Below are 15,000 nucleotides of genomic sequence, written 5' to 3'. Positions count from 1 at the left end.
ACAAGCAACTTCCGGGTAAAAATGAGAAGGAAATTTTAAAGTAAGTCTGATAAAACACCCCTTTGTTTACTGAGTTCGTATCATAATTATCTTCCGTGTAGTGACCTAAGCATACAAACACCACAACGCCACTCGGGCATGTGCTGCACCTTATTGCTCCTTCGCTAATCTGCAAGGCATTCACGCTCGGGTTCTGGATTCGAATAACACAATGGCTTTCCCCCTAACAGATCAATTGGTTATTAGGGGGATCAATTGGTCCCCCTAATCAATCAATCTCAATGTACTGAGTGGGCTGTTGTTGTGCTAAACAAATTGATACACTCTGATTTTAGACGACACAAGGGCAAGAAAACAACACAAAGGAAACATGAAAGACACACTGATAAGGTGAATATTCTATAAAATAACAAAGTTGTAGTTCTTTCAATTGCGATGCTTTGCCAACCCGTAAAATTAACAGCGTTAGCACTGTGTGTGTATTGACAGGGTGGGGGACTGTGACCTGTTGATATGTAATGAAAACCCTTTATGCGTCTCTCTTTGTCTCTGTGTACCTATCCGTCTCTCTCTATTGTCTGTCTCCGTGTAGCTGTCTGTCTCTTCTTTTGCTCTCCGTGTGTACGCCATTTTGTCTGTCTGTCTCTGTCTCTCTGTTCGTGTGTTTAACTATCTCTCTCTCTCTCTCTCTCTCTCTCCTCTCTCTCTCTCTCTCTCTCTCTCTCTCTCTCTCTCTCTCTCTCTCTTCTTAACTTTACGTGCGAAAGTTTTCAAGCAATAACCCATGCAATCAACGACTCATTTATCTGTGTGTGTGTGTGTGTGTGTGTGTGTGTGTGTGTGTGTGTGTGTGTGTGTGCTGGAACCAGTCACTACCACTCATTACCATCACTAGGGCAACGTATCACTACCAAACCCACCACCAACCACACTTAAGAAAAAAAAATACTATTGTGTTAAGTAGCAGAGAGAGAGAGAGAGAGAGAGAGAGAGAGAGAGAGAGAGAGAGAGAGAGAGAGAGAGAGAGAAAAATAAAAGGAGAGAATCACAACACAGGCCAAGGACGATGGACCCCGCCAACATCTTCAAAATCATCACCAACAGCACACTCTTAGGTAAGTCTGCCCTGCTTCTTATGGCTCGTGGAGTGGCAGGGAATTGTTGTTGTTGATAGCTTGAGGGTAGAAAAGATTAGGTGAAAATTAAGGCTGTGATGGTGGTGGAGGAGGAGGAGGAGGAGGAGGAGGAGGAGGAGGAGGAGGAGGAGGAGACAAAGATGAAGAGGAAGAAGAAGAAGAAGAAGAAGAAGAAGAAGGAGAAGAAGAAGAAGAAGAAGAAGAAGAAAAAAAAAGAAGAAAAGAAGAAAAAGAAAAAAAAGAAAAGTAGTGAAACATGAAATTTATTCAGTGCAAGGAAAGAAGCGCGGAAGAAATGAAGGGATAAAAGAAATTGTTTAATACGTGCGCATTGTTCTGTGCAGGTGTGGCTTATATACGTATGGTCGAGTAATCTTCAGCACTCACTTGCACTGTCCTCTAATTTGCCAGGAATCCATCAACACACACGGGCCAGCGTTCTGGATCTCCTCGATGTTGTATCTCCATTACTTGCAACAGGCTCTAGTAGAAGTCGGAGGTTTGCAACAGTGTTTTCATGATCCTAGTAGCAATCTAAGAAGAATTTTGCATCACCAGTAAGAAGATCGTGCATTCAAACCCTAGTAACTATCTCCGTGGCTTCTGAAATTGGTTTTATAAGAGCCCAAAGCGATTCGAAATATGCCCACAGGTTTCGTAAGATTGCCATGAGATCAGAGGACTTAAGGCTGAGGGAAATCACTGAAAATACTAGTGGAAGTGCAAGTTACATTACTTTTGTCCACGACCGTATCTAACTTTATATTTCCTTTATCATTGAACATTTCCATCCAACATCTGTATTTTCCCTGCTGCTTCGACTTTGTCATTAATGCTATTTGTCGTTTTTCGTTCGGTCAGAGAATGTGCACGGCCTTGACTGGGAAGGAGGGAGGAGAGTTGTAAGGTGCGAGAGACAGAGGAAGAGGGAGGGAGGGAGGGACAAAGGAAGCTGTTAGTCGCTTGTCAAGTGTGTTGGAGCGGCGAGCGTTTCTTCACACTGTGGTCATCACAATGGAGGAGAGGAAGACAAGGTACCACTCTCGCTAATCATTCCACGACTGACTCTCTCTCTCTCTCTCTCTCTCTCTCTCTCTCTCTCTCTCTCACACACACACACACACACACACACACAAGCACGCAGTATCATTGAATTCACATACTGTTAAAGACGCCTGACTTACACCCCCCTCTTCCCTCCTCATGTCAGTACAGAGGCAGTTGTAGGAGTGGAGGGCGCGTCCAGCTTTTCCAGCCGTGCCTCACACAACACGTGCAGGCGCCCATCCACTCCCTGCCATTGAGCTGTAGAACATAAAAAAAAAAAAAAAGAAGCTGCAAGAAGCCATCAGGCCTACACGTGGCAGTCCCTTTATAAAACATGCATTCCTATATCCAGCTGTAATCCCTGTACATGAATTTATCTAACCATCTTTTAAAATTCAGTATTGATTTAGCTGAGTTGATAGTATGTCATCTACCAGACTGCTTAAATAGAATAGAACAGAATGCAATAGAATAGAATAGCTCTATTATCACATTATGGACAACAAGCAATATGGAGTTCCCTTTGGTCACATGGAACATCATTCGTTTATCTTTATAAACCTAACTTAAACCTTGAACTCGTTACTTCAAGTCGGTTCTCAGATTACTAACCCTTACGATCTTGTCCACATCACCCTTGTTATATCCTTACACATCTTTAAAACCCGTGTTGGATTCCATCTTGCTCTGTTCCTCTGTAACGAGTGTGAATTAAAAAGCTTTCGTCTCCTCAGGTCAGGAATAATAAGCATCCTTTTGTATCTTTTTATTCTCCTCCTGTTCCTCCTTCCTTTAACTCTTGGCTCGGTCCCTCCTACCTCGCCTCCTTCCCTCTTGCCTCCCTTCACCTGCTTCCCACCCTCTCTTTCGCCTCCCTCCTTCTCGTCTCCCTTCCTCTTGTCTCCCTTCCTCTTGCCTGTCTCGCATCCCTCCTTTTCACCTCCCTTCATCTCACCTCCCTTCATCTCACCTCCCTTCCTCTCGCTTCCCGTCCTCCTGCCTCCCGTCCTCCTGCCTCCCGCCTTCCATCTTGCCTCGCTTCATCAGAATTTCTCCCTTCCCCTCCCTCCTGTCTCCCTTCACCTGTCTGCCGCCCTTCCTCCCTCTCGCTCTCCCTCCCCTTGATGCCCATCACTTCCCCGTAACTCTCGCCTCCGCGCCACCGCCTCACCATCACAGCCACCCGCGTCATGATTAAGGAGCGGGAAGGCACGTCCGATGCCTCCCTGATGACCCAGCGGTCTCCAGGAGGCACGGGGGAAACACATTGTGAAACGCTTTACTCTCTCACCATGACTATTTTCAAAGACCACAGAGATGATTATCCGAGTTCTGAAGAGTATTTCTCCTCCTGAGAACGAAGTGTTGTTAGTCGTCACTAGAACCATAAAAAACACCTTAAAAACCAGTGTAACTTTAACTAGAGTCTTTGAAAAGTAGTGTAGTTGCGGCGCACAAGTGTTTCAGAACATGGTTCATGATGCAGTGACCTCTGCTGCCCAGCTTGCCTGTTACTGCTGCCATGGACGCAGCGATCGCTCCGCTCGCCTCCTTGACACGTTGCCTTCATTTCACATTTTAGTCAAATAAATTACATGGCTTATTTCTATACTTTTTTTGATATTTTTATACAGCAATCCTACATTTGTATGCCGTACAGTAGATGTTCACTGGTCGTGTGATCACACACGTACACGCGCGCACGCACGCACGCACGCACGCGCACGCGTGCACGCACGCACACAAAACACACACACACACACACACACACACACACACACACACACACAGAGAGAGAGAGAGAGAGAGAGAGAGAGAGAGAGAGAGAGAGAGAGAGAGAGAGAGAGAGAGAGAGAGAGAGTTTTTTTAATTGATTATATTAATTTGGCCATTAATCAAATTACATTCGAGTAATTTGATTACTTACAAATGATGGTAATGCAGCTGGGTCCAAAAAACTACAGCTTTCGTAGGATCTGAATTACTAAAGTTCATGAGACATAGCAAGGGACAGGTTTCGGCCTCTCATATCTTTTGTAATTAATCAACAGAATATACTATATACGAAAATAATAAAACATATAACTTATGTACGAGTATATGTACATGTACATAAGTAACCAAATAACCTTTATATATATATATATATATATATATATATATATATATATATATATATATATATATATATATATATATATATATATATATATATATATATATATATATATATATATATATATATATATATATATATATATATATATATATATATATATATATATATATATATATATATATATATATATATATATATATATATATATATATATATATATATATATATATATATATATATATATATATATATATATATATATATATATATATATATATATATATATATATATATATATATATACACACACACACACACACACACACACACACACACACACACACACATATACATGATACGTACACATGCACATACATAATATATACACATACACATACATACACACACACATATACACATACACAAAACAAATACACATCTCTGTAGTGCATACACACACCCACGTACATAGGCACACAATTGCATATAGAGACTTACAGATGCAAATACACACACACATTCATGTATACTTACATCATGTACATGTATTACGAGTATATAACTACATACGTACATTACAAGTATATGCACAAGCACACACACACAAGTTCGGATATAAACATAATGACATAAGTACATACATACATACGCACATAAGTACAGATATACACACACACAAAGATACATACATGCATACGGACATAAAAACATACATACACGCACACAAGTACACACACATATATACACAAATACATACATACACGCCCACAAGTATACATACATACGCACATAAATACCTCCCTACTCGCACACAAGTATACATACGCACATATATATATGCATACTTGCACACAAACATCTATACATACGCACGCACTAAGTATGTGCATACTCGCACACAAGTTACTACATACTCACACATACAATCGCACACACGAGTACACCAGTACAAAAGGCACATACACGAACATAAATATATATAACAAAACCTATACAATATCAAGATGATGGCCATAAATACTTACTTATTATAGTTAAGGAGCTGTGTGATTTTTAGCCGATTTAATTTAGTTAGTGATGGAGGTGATGTTTTGAGGCAGACTGTTCCATTACTTGCCTCCTCTCAGCAAGAAAGACACTTTGCTGGGCATGTGCTGTCCGACACAGTGGTATGCGTACACTATTGTTTCGGCAACAAGAGAGAGAGAGAGAGAGAGAGAGAGAGAGAGAGAGAGAGAGAGAGAGAGAGAGAGAGAGAGAGAGAGAGAGAGAGAGAGAGAGAGAGAGAGAGAGAGAGAGAGAGAGAGAGATTATTAGTCACTTGACAAGTAAAATAACTATACCTATTTAAAGAAAACAATCCAATCGTAAGATTTGAGGAATAATGCACACACACACACACACACACACACACACACACACACACACACACCTCCATGCTGTGCAACACTCACACGGCGCCGCTGTTATAGTATGTAATTTTCTTTTCACCATTATGATTTTTATCATTATTGTAATTATTACTATTATCATTTATTATTTATTTATTTATTCCTTCATTATGACGCTTCTCATCCGTCTCTTATTTGGCACGCATTTGTTGTGTCTACGTCCCCCGCGATGGTCTATCCAATCTAGAGAAGTGTTTCTTAACCTTTTTACACTTGGGTAACCCTTCAAATAAATTACATGTCTCAAGGAACCCTGCACAAGAAATATTTATATACCATATCTTTCTCATATTTTTTCATAGTATATATATATATATATATATATATATATATATATATATATATATATATATATATATATATATATATATATATATATATATATATATATATATATATATATATATATATATATATATATATATATATATATATATATATATATATATATATATATATATATATATATATATATATATATATATATATATATTACTTCTTTGTCAAAGTTATTGGTAATGGTAAAAGAATTTTACTGAATATCGTGGGTGAATGAAGTAGTGTACCTGCACGCCAGGAAGCACAGAGACGACTGACGTAGATCATGGCCATGCATGTGTCCCGCACTGAGTGAGTCACTTGATGCACGAATCAGTCACGAGCAGGTCCCGTCCGCTGAGTGGGCACTGACTAGTGAAGGCAGTTACACACTGACACCGTAGAGTCATCGCTAAATATATCCCTAATGGTTGTTATATATATATATATATATATATATATATATATATATATATATATATATATATATATATATATATATATATATATATATATATATATATATATATATATATATATATATATATATATATATATATATATATATATATATATATATATATATATATATATATATATATATATATATATATATATATATGATAGCATAATAGGTTAGATAGGATGATGTCTATGTTATAATATTACAATAACCAATAATATGCTGTGCATGTATAGTAGTATTACGAATATGATATTAAATAAAAAAAACTCAAAAATGCATTAGCTTATCTCACTCTTTCTCGCGGAACCCCAAGGGAGCTTTAGTGGAACCCTAGGGTTCCGGGGAACCCGGAACAGGGTTCTCAGGAAGTCAGCTTGGCGCTCCGTGTTTTTCTCTCCCGTCTGCTGACGGTGTCCTTTGTACTCCTGGACATCAAACGTGCCAGACCTGAGTGCTGCGTTTGCCACTTCCTAGGACGTATTGCTGAATGGCACCACATGCACACCGTTATGATCTTACCGTCACGCTATCAAGTCCAGTCAACCATTACTCCTTGCACCCGCGTAGCATCTCTTTATACCTTTCCCACTTTCCCCTTCCACTGCGCCCTGCTACACTCACAGCCACTCTGGTGCATCCACCTCTCCTTCCTTTAGAAAATAAGAACATAAGAAAATAAAGAAATCTGCAAGGAGCCGTCAGGCCTACACGTGGTAGTCCTTATAATATACATAGCTATTTATTTCCATCTACCATCAATATCTCACCATCCATAAATTTGTCTAATATTCTTTTAAAGCTCTCTAATGACTCACCATTGACAATCCGAGTACTGAGTCTCTTTTCATCTACCACTCTGTTTGAAAACTAATACCTTTCTCTCTTTCAAGTCGAATTTTCTTCAACCCTGAACCCATAATTTCTTATTCTATCCTGATTACTGACGCTGAGAATTTAGCATACGTCACCTTTGTTATATGCACAATACCACTCAAAGACTTCTATCAGGTCCCTCTTAACACACGCCTCTCCATGGAATGTATATTTAAAAGCTTCAGTATTCTTTCGTAGGGAATATTCCTCACACCTAAAACCTTGCTTATCACTCCTCTACAGCCACCTCTCCTTCCTTCTTACATCTTCCAGTCTTCCATGCCCTCCACATCCTACACTCAGCCATTCTGCTACACCCATTTGTCCTTATTTCCTACACCTAACATCTTCCCTGTCCTTCCTTCCGTCCTTCTATATTAACACCGTTTCGCTAAACTCACAGCTTCTCTGCTACATTCCATGTCCTTCCCCCATCGCCTCGCCACTCAAAGCATTGCTAAACCTATCAGTACTTCTCTACTACACCCCACGATACATCACTTTCCTTTCCTATGCCACTCTGAATGACACCGCTACACCCATCTGTCTTTCCATCTTAAACCTATCAAAACTTCTTCAGTACACCCCACGACACGTCCCCACGCTACTCTCAGTGACACAGCTACACCCATTTGTCATTCTGCACTAAACCTATCAATACTTCCCCTGGAACAGTCCTCGCCACGCCTTGCCTTGCCTTCCCTTCCCCTGTGCAGCCGGGCACGCTTCCCCATAACCTGTGGAGGCACGTTTCAACTTTTCTTGGCGCGCCTTCAATAGAGCAGCGCGGCGTTGATTGCTCAGTGACGCTTTCGATACATCCATTTCGAACACAGATTCCTCACAGTGAGAACAGTTCCAATATTCCAGCCTCTTGCCTCACCGTAATATTACCGGACCGCTCACCCACACGCCCTCCCTCCCTCCCCCCAACCTGACTGACTGGTTGGTTATTCTTTTTGTTGCACCAACGAAAAACAATATCGGTAAATTGAGTGACGGAAACTTGAAAAGAATGGCCCGGTACGGCTGTGATTTTATTATTGCTGGTGATTTGTGTGTGTGTGTGTGTGTGTGTGTGTGTGTGTGTGTGTGTGTGTGTGTGTGTGTGTGTGTATAGGGATAGCGGTGGCGATGCTGGCACGTAGTCGTGGTAGTAACAATGGTTGTTGTTGTTGTTGTTGTTGTTGTTGTTGTTGTTGTTGTTGTGGTGGTGGTGGTGGTGGTGGTGGTGATGGTGGCAGCAACAGCAGCAGCAGCAGCAGTAGTACTAGTACTAGTACTAGTAGTAGTAGTAATAATAGTAGTAGTAGTAGTAGTAGTAGTAGTAGTAGTAATGGTAGTGTGTGTGTGTGTGTGTGTGTGTGTGTGTGTGTGTTTATGTGTAGCTTTCCTTCACTGACGAAGAATTAAAAACTGAAAGAAAACTTAAAATCGATGTGGAAGCGGAGACGAAGAGAGAGAGAGAGAGAGAGAGAGAGAGAGAGAGAGAGAGAGAGAGAGAGAGAGAGAGAGAGAGAGAGAGAGAGAGAGAGAGAGAGAGAGAGAAGGGGGGAAGGGGAGTGAAATACGACATACAAAATTATAAGTGAATTGGAAGAGAGAAAAAAAGAAAAAAAAATTGAAGCGAGGAATTAAAAAGGGACGGGAAAGTGAGGGAGTAGAAAAGAGTGAAAAGCAAGAACCCGCCAGGAACATTCTGCTGGCGGTAATGAAGGTGGTGATGCTGGTGGTGGTGACAGTGAAGTGATGGTAATGGTGACTTGACGGTTGTGGTGGTGGTGGCAGTAGTAGTAGTAGTAGTAGTAGTAGTAGTAGTAGTAGTAGCAGCAGCAGCAGCAGTAGCAGTAATAGTAGTAGTGACCGTGATAATGTTGGCAATGGTGATGTTGGATGTAGAGGTGGAGGTGGTGGTGGTGGTGGTGGTGGTGGTGGTGGTGGCAGAGCAAATCTCCCTTACAATCAAACCCTTGAAGCCCCCTCACTCAACACACATATGGTATGCTGTTGGGTTTTACAGTGTGCCATGGTGCAGTAAATCGTGTAACATATGGAGTCTCATCAACAACAACAGGAATTGGGTCAGGATTTGTTTCAAGACTGTCACGTCAGGCATTCAGTATACGCCCACCACGGCATCAATGTGACTCTACTCTGGGGATATTGATAGAGGTTTAAATGTTCGAATGACTCGGTGGCGCATGGTGGATGGTGCAGTGTGTTTATTTCCAGGAGAGTGATACCTTTTACGTTGTCGCGATGAGGATGGGACTTTCCAAATGTCGCTGATACTTGGAGAGTGTGCTCTCCTGTTTGTGGAGAAGGCCAGCCCTTTTGAATAAATTGTAGCTTCCCTTTTAATTTATTTTCTTTTAATTATTTTACCAGTACTATATAAGCAGGACTTTACCATTGCACCGGGAGAACCTGGAGGTAAGTGAGGAAGACACATAACGAACAACGCCAGATGCACTGTTCCGGGTCAGTGGGGACAGTGCTCTGGGTACGGAACAAACACAGCCAGATGCACTGTTCTGGGTCATTGGGGTCAGTACCCCCTCACTTTAAATTCATTATTTGAAATACCTTCCCTCTCATTTTTTGCACTTAACTTTTTTTTGGTTCATCCCATTTCGTTTTATATACTCATTTTTTTGTGACTTGAAAAAACATTTTCCATGTTATACTTTCTTTTTTAATATCAATATTTTAACCTGCAATCACTATTGTTGTTTTTTTTTAAGTTTTCTGGCAGCGCCATATGACCGCAATGTTGCGGCACCATAATAACTATCAATTAATCAAATCCAGTGCAGGCGTCAGGTGTACACAGGTGATCCAGCCAGGTGGTGAATGCTGATCAGCAGGCTCCGTATTAACAAGCACTTTGAAAGGTAATGTGTGTGTGTGTGTGTGTGTGTGTGTGTGTGTGTGTGATCAGCATTCACCACCTGGCTGGATCACCTGTGTACACCTGACGACTGCACTGGATTTGATTAATTGATAGTTATTATGGCGTCGCAACATTGCGGTCATATGGCGCTGCCAGAAAACTTAAAAAAACAACAATGGTGATTGCAGGTTAAAATATTGATATATATATATAGAGAGAGAGAGAGAGAGAGAGAGAGAGAGAGAGAGAGAGAGAGAGAGAGAGAGAGAGAGAGAGAGAGAGAGAGAGAGAGAGAGAGAGAGAGAGAGAGAATGTACAGTGCATATTACATGTATGTATACATGCCTATTTTAGATGGGCAACAACTTCTGCCCATAAAGTCTTCTTTTGTTTGGAGTCACTCCCGGATAATTTTTGTCCTTTGTTATTTTTTTTTCTTTCCCCTTTGAGGTTTACAATGAGTAACGTTTCATAACTGCACTAATTTCTTTCACTCTTGAGCCGGCAGCCATCCTCTGCACCCATCTTGAGAAGACAAGCGGCTTGTTACCCCGTCAGGAAGGGCGGCGCTTTGTTTACATCCGCCAAACTATCGACATGTCCGGAAATTACATATCGCTCTTAATAATGCTCTGAAATAGTCTAGAATGACTTAGAAATATTCAAGATTAATTCACAAACATAAGCTACTAACAAAAGAGCGACATCTTAGATATATTTGATTCAAAATAATTGCTGCATACGTTAGCGGCTTTTCTACTCCTAGGAGTAATTTTTACTTTGAAAGTAAAAGTTGCTTTTAAAAGCAACTTCTAGGAGCAAAGTCGAAGATAAAAACACTTCTAGGAGTGCTCCTAGGAGTACTCCTAGGAATCTTCATTAATACGGCCAAGGAAATCGAGACACCTTGTGCCTCGAGCTACGCAACCACACAACAAATACTCACTCTTAACAGCTCTACAAATCCTATGTGTTTTTAATAATGGTGGTAATTAATGTAATAAAGGAATTGGTTTAGGCTTCATGAAGCTGATTAATGGGGAACGAAACTGGTTCACAAATAAACTGATACACTGATAGTGAGTACAGCCAGGATATGTGGATAGGCCATGCCCCTTCCCTACTGTATGAGTACTCTTACCACTGGCAGCGCTACCTGATCACGGTGGTTAATCGTAATAATTGAGAATACTATAAATTTTCTCTCTTCTTAACATGTTTACAGTTTTCATCGACTCGTATTTTTAGTTTCTCATTTTCAACGGACTACACTGATGACATCATTCGTGAGCGGTAATTTTTTTTCTTTTTATTCGGTGTCAAGACGGCAGGGCACTTGCTATAGTTTGCCTTCCTTCTGCATAAAAAAAGAAAGAAAAGATATATTAATGGATAGGGATGATGGGTGGGTATATATATAGATAGGAGGAGGCAGTAGACACCTGCCGAAACGATAATTACTCCCAGTGAGGTCTAAAGCACTGTTCAGGGGGTGCTGTGAACTTATCATTAAACCCAGCTGTGACCTCACTGAACGTTTCCCTTTGTGTCTCACAACACAAGGGGGTAGTCACAGCCTGCCCTCTAAAGACAACTCTCTTCCTCCACACAAAACTACAAGCACCTAATAACATACACACCCTTCACTCAAAAAATTTTTTAAATCATGGCGACTCCTACACCAGCCTCGGAGTCCCCATCTGGGGAGGGGACCATAAATGTCCCCAGGTCGGACTGCCTTTCCGTCGACGACCCTAAGTGTCTTGACACCCCCCTCAACTTTTTCTTCATTAACTTCTGCAACATTCGCGGTCTAAGATCTAATTTTCAATCTGTAGAACACCACCTCTCCTCTTCTAAACCTCATCTTCTTTTCCTCACTGAAACTCAGGTGTCTGAGGCAACTGACAGTAGCCCCTTTTCCGTTCCCTCCTACTTTCTCTATCCTCATTTTCGATCCAAAGCTGGATGCTGCGTTTATGTGCGCAATGACTTAACCTGCTCTCGTGCCCACGCTCTTGAATCTTCCGAGTTTTCCACCATCTGGCTACGACTACAGAGTCATTCTCATACTAAATTTATCTGTGCTGTATACCTCTCTCCTAACTCCTCTGACTATAAGAAATTCTTTGACTACTTAACTTCCAAAGTGGAGCACATTCTGACCCTCTTCCCTTTTGCAGAGATCTCCATTCTTGGAGACTTCAATGTTCACCACCAGCTTTGGCTTTCCTCTCCCTTCACTGACCATCCTGGTGAAACTAGTCTACAACTTTGCTATCCTTCATGACCTAGAGCAATAGGTGCAACACCCTACTCGTATTCCTGACCGTCTTGGAGATACGCCCAACATTCTTGACCTTTTCCTGACCTCTAATCCTTCTGCTTATGCTGTCACCCTTTCTTCTCCGTTGGGCTCCTCCGATCACAATCTCATATCTTTATCTTGTCCTATCACTCCAATCCCTCCTCAGGATCCCCTAAGCGAAGGTGCCTCTGGCGTTTTGCCTCTGTTAGTTGGGGGGACCTGAGGAGGTATTTTGCTGATTTTCCTTGGAATGACTACTGCTTCCGTGTCAGAGACCCGTCTTTGTGTGCTGAGCGCATAACAGAGGTGATAGTGTCTGGCATGGAGGCGTACATTCCTCACTCTTTTTTCTCGTCCTAAACCTTCTAAACCTTGGTTTAACACAGCTTGTTCTCGTGCTATACATGATAGAGAGGTGGCCTACAAAAGGTACTTAAGCCCTTCCTTCACCAGAATCTCATGCACTTTATATTTCTGCCCGGAACCATGCCAAGTCTGTTGTCCAACTAGCCAAAAACTCCTTAATTAACAGAAAATGTCAAAACCTTTCAAGATCTAACTCCCCTCGTGATTTCTGGCATCTAGCCAAAAATATCTCCAATAACTTTGCTTCTTCTTCTTTCCCTCCTCTACTTAAACCAGATGGCACCACTGCTATCACATCTATTTCTAAAGCTGAACTCTTTGTTCAAACCTTTGCTAAAAACTCTACCTTGGACGATTCTGGGCTTGTTCCTCCCTCTCCTCCACCCTCTGACTACTTCATGCCACCTATTAAAATTCTTCGTAATGATGTTTTCCATGCCCTCGCTGGCCTAAACCCTCGGAAGGCTTATGGACCTGATGGGGTCCCTCCTATTGTTCTCCGAAACTGTGCCTCCGTGCTTGCACCTTGCCTAGTCAAACTCTTTCAGCTCTGTCTGTCAACATCTACCTTTCCTTCTTGCTGAAAGTTTGCCTACATTCAACCTGTTCCTAAAAAGGGTGACCGCTCTAATCCCTCAAACTACCGTCCTATTGCTTTAATTTCCTGCTTATCTAAAGTTTTTGAATCTATCCTCAACAGGAAGATTCTTAAACATCTATCACTTCACAACCTTCTATCTGATCGCCAGTATGGGTTCCGTCAAGGCCGCTCTACTGGTGATCTTCTGGCTTTCCTTACTGAGTCTTGGTCATCCTCTTTTAGAGACTTTGGTGAAACTTTTGCTGTTGCCTTGGACATATCAAAAGCCTTTGATAGAGTTTGGCACAAAGCTTTGATTTCAAAACTACCCTCCTACGGTTTCTATCCTTCTCTCTGTAACTTCATCTCAAGTTTCCTTTCTGACCGTTCTATTGCTGCTGTGGTAGACGGTCACTGTTCTTCTCCTAAATCTATTAACAGTGGTGTTCCTCAGGGTTCTGTCCTGTCACCCACTCTCTTCATATTATTCATTAATGATCTTCTAAACCAAACTTCTTGTCCTATCCACTCCTATGCTGATGATACCACCCTGCACTTTTCCACGTCTTTTCATAGACGTCCAACCCTTCAGGAGGTAAACATATCACGCAGGGAAGCCACAGAACGCCTGACTTCTGATCTTTCTAAAATTTCTGATTGGGGCAGAGCAAACTTGGTATTGTTCAATGCCTCAAAAACTCAGTTCCTCCATCTATCAACTCGACACAATCTTCCAGACAACTATCCCCTCTTCTTCAATGACACTCAACTGTCCCCCTCTTCTACACTGAACATCCTCGGTCTGTCCTTTACTTATAATCTGAACTGGAAACTTCACCATCTCATCTCTAGCTAAAAACAGCTTCTATGAAGTTAGGTGTTCTGAGACGTCTCCGCCAGTTTTTCTCACCCCCCCAGCTGCTAACTCTGTACAAGGGCCTTATCCGTCCATGTATGGGAGTATGCTTCACATGTCTGGGGGGGTTCCACTCATACTGCTCTTCTAGACAGGGTGGAATCAAAAGCTTTTCGTCTCATCAACTCCTCTCCTCTAACTGACTGTCTTCAGCCCCTCTCTCACCGCCGCAATGTTGCATATCTAGCTGTCTTCTACCGCTATTTTCATGCCAACTGCTCTTCTGATCTTGCTAACTGCATGCCTCCCCTCCTTCCGCGGCCTCGCTGCACAAGACTTTCTTCTTTCTCTCACCCCTATTCTGTCCACCTCTCTAACGCAAGAGTTAACCAGTATTCTCAATCATTCATCCCTTTCTCTGGTAAACTCCTGGAACTCCCTGCCTGCTTCTGTATTTCCACCTTCCTATGACTTGAATTCCTTCAAGAGGGAGGTTTCAAGACACTTATCCACCAATTTTTGACCACTGCTTTGACCCTTTTAAGGGACTGGCATTTCAGTGGGCATTTTTATTATTAGATTTTTGT

Source organism: Scylla paramamosain, chromosome 18, assembly GCF_035594125.1.
Source record: "Scylla paramamosain isolate STU-SP2022 chromosome 18, ASM3559412v1, whole genome shotgun sequence".
Classification (NCBI taxonomy): Eukaryota; Metazoa; Arthropoda; class Malacostraca; order Decapoda; family Portunidae; genus Scylla; species Scylla paramamosain.
This window is presented reverse-complemented; position numbering follows the sequence as displayed.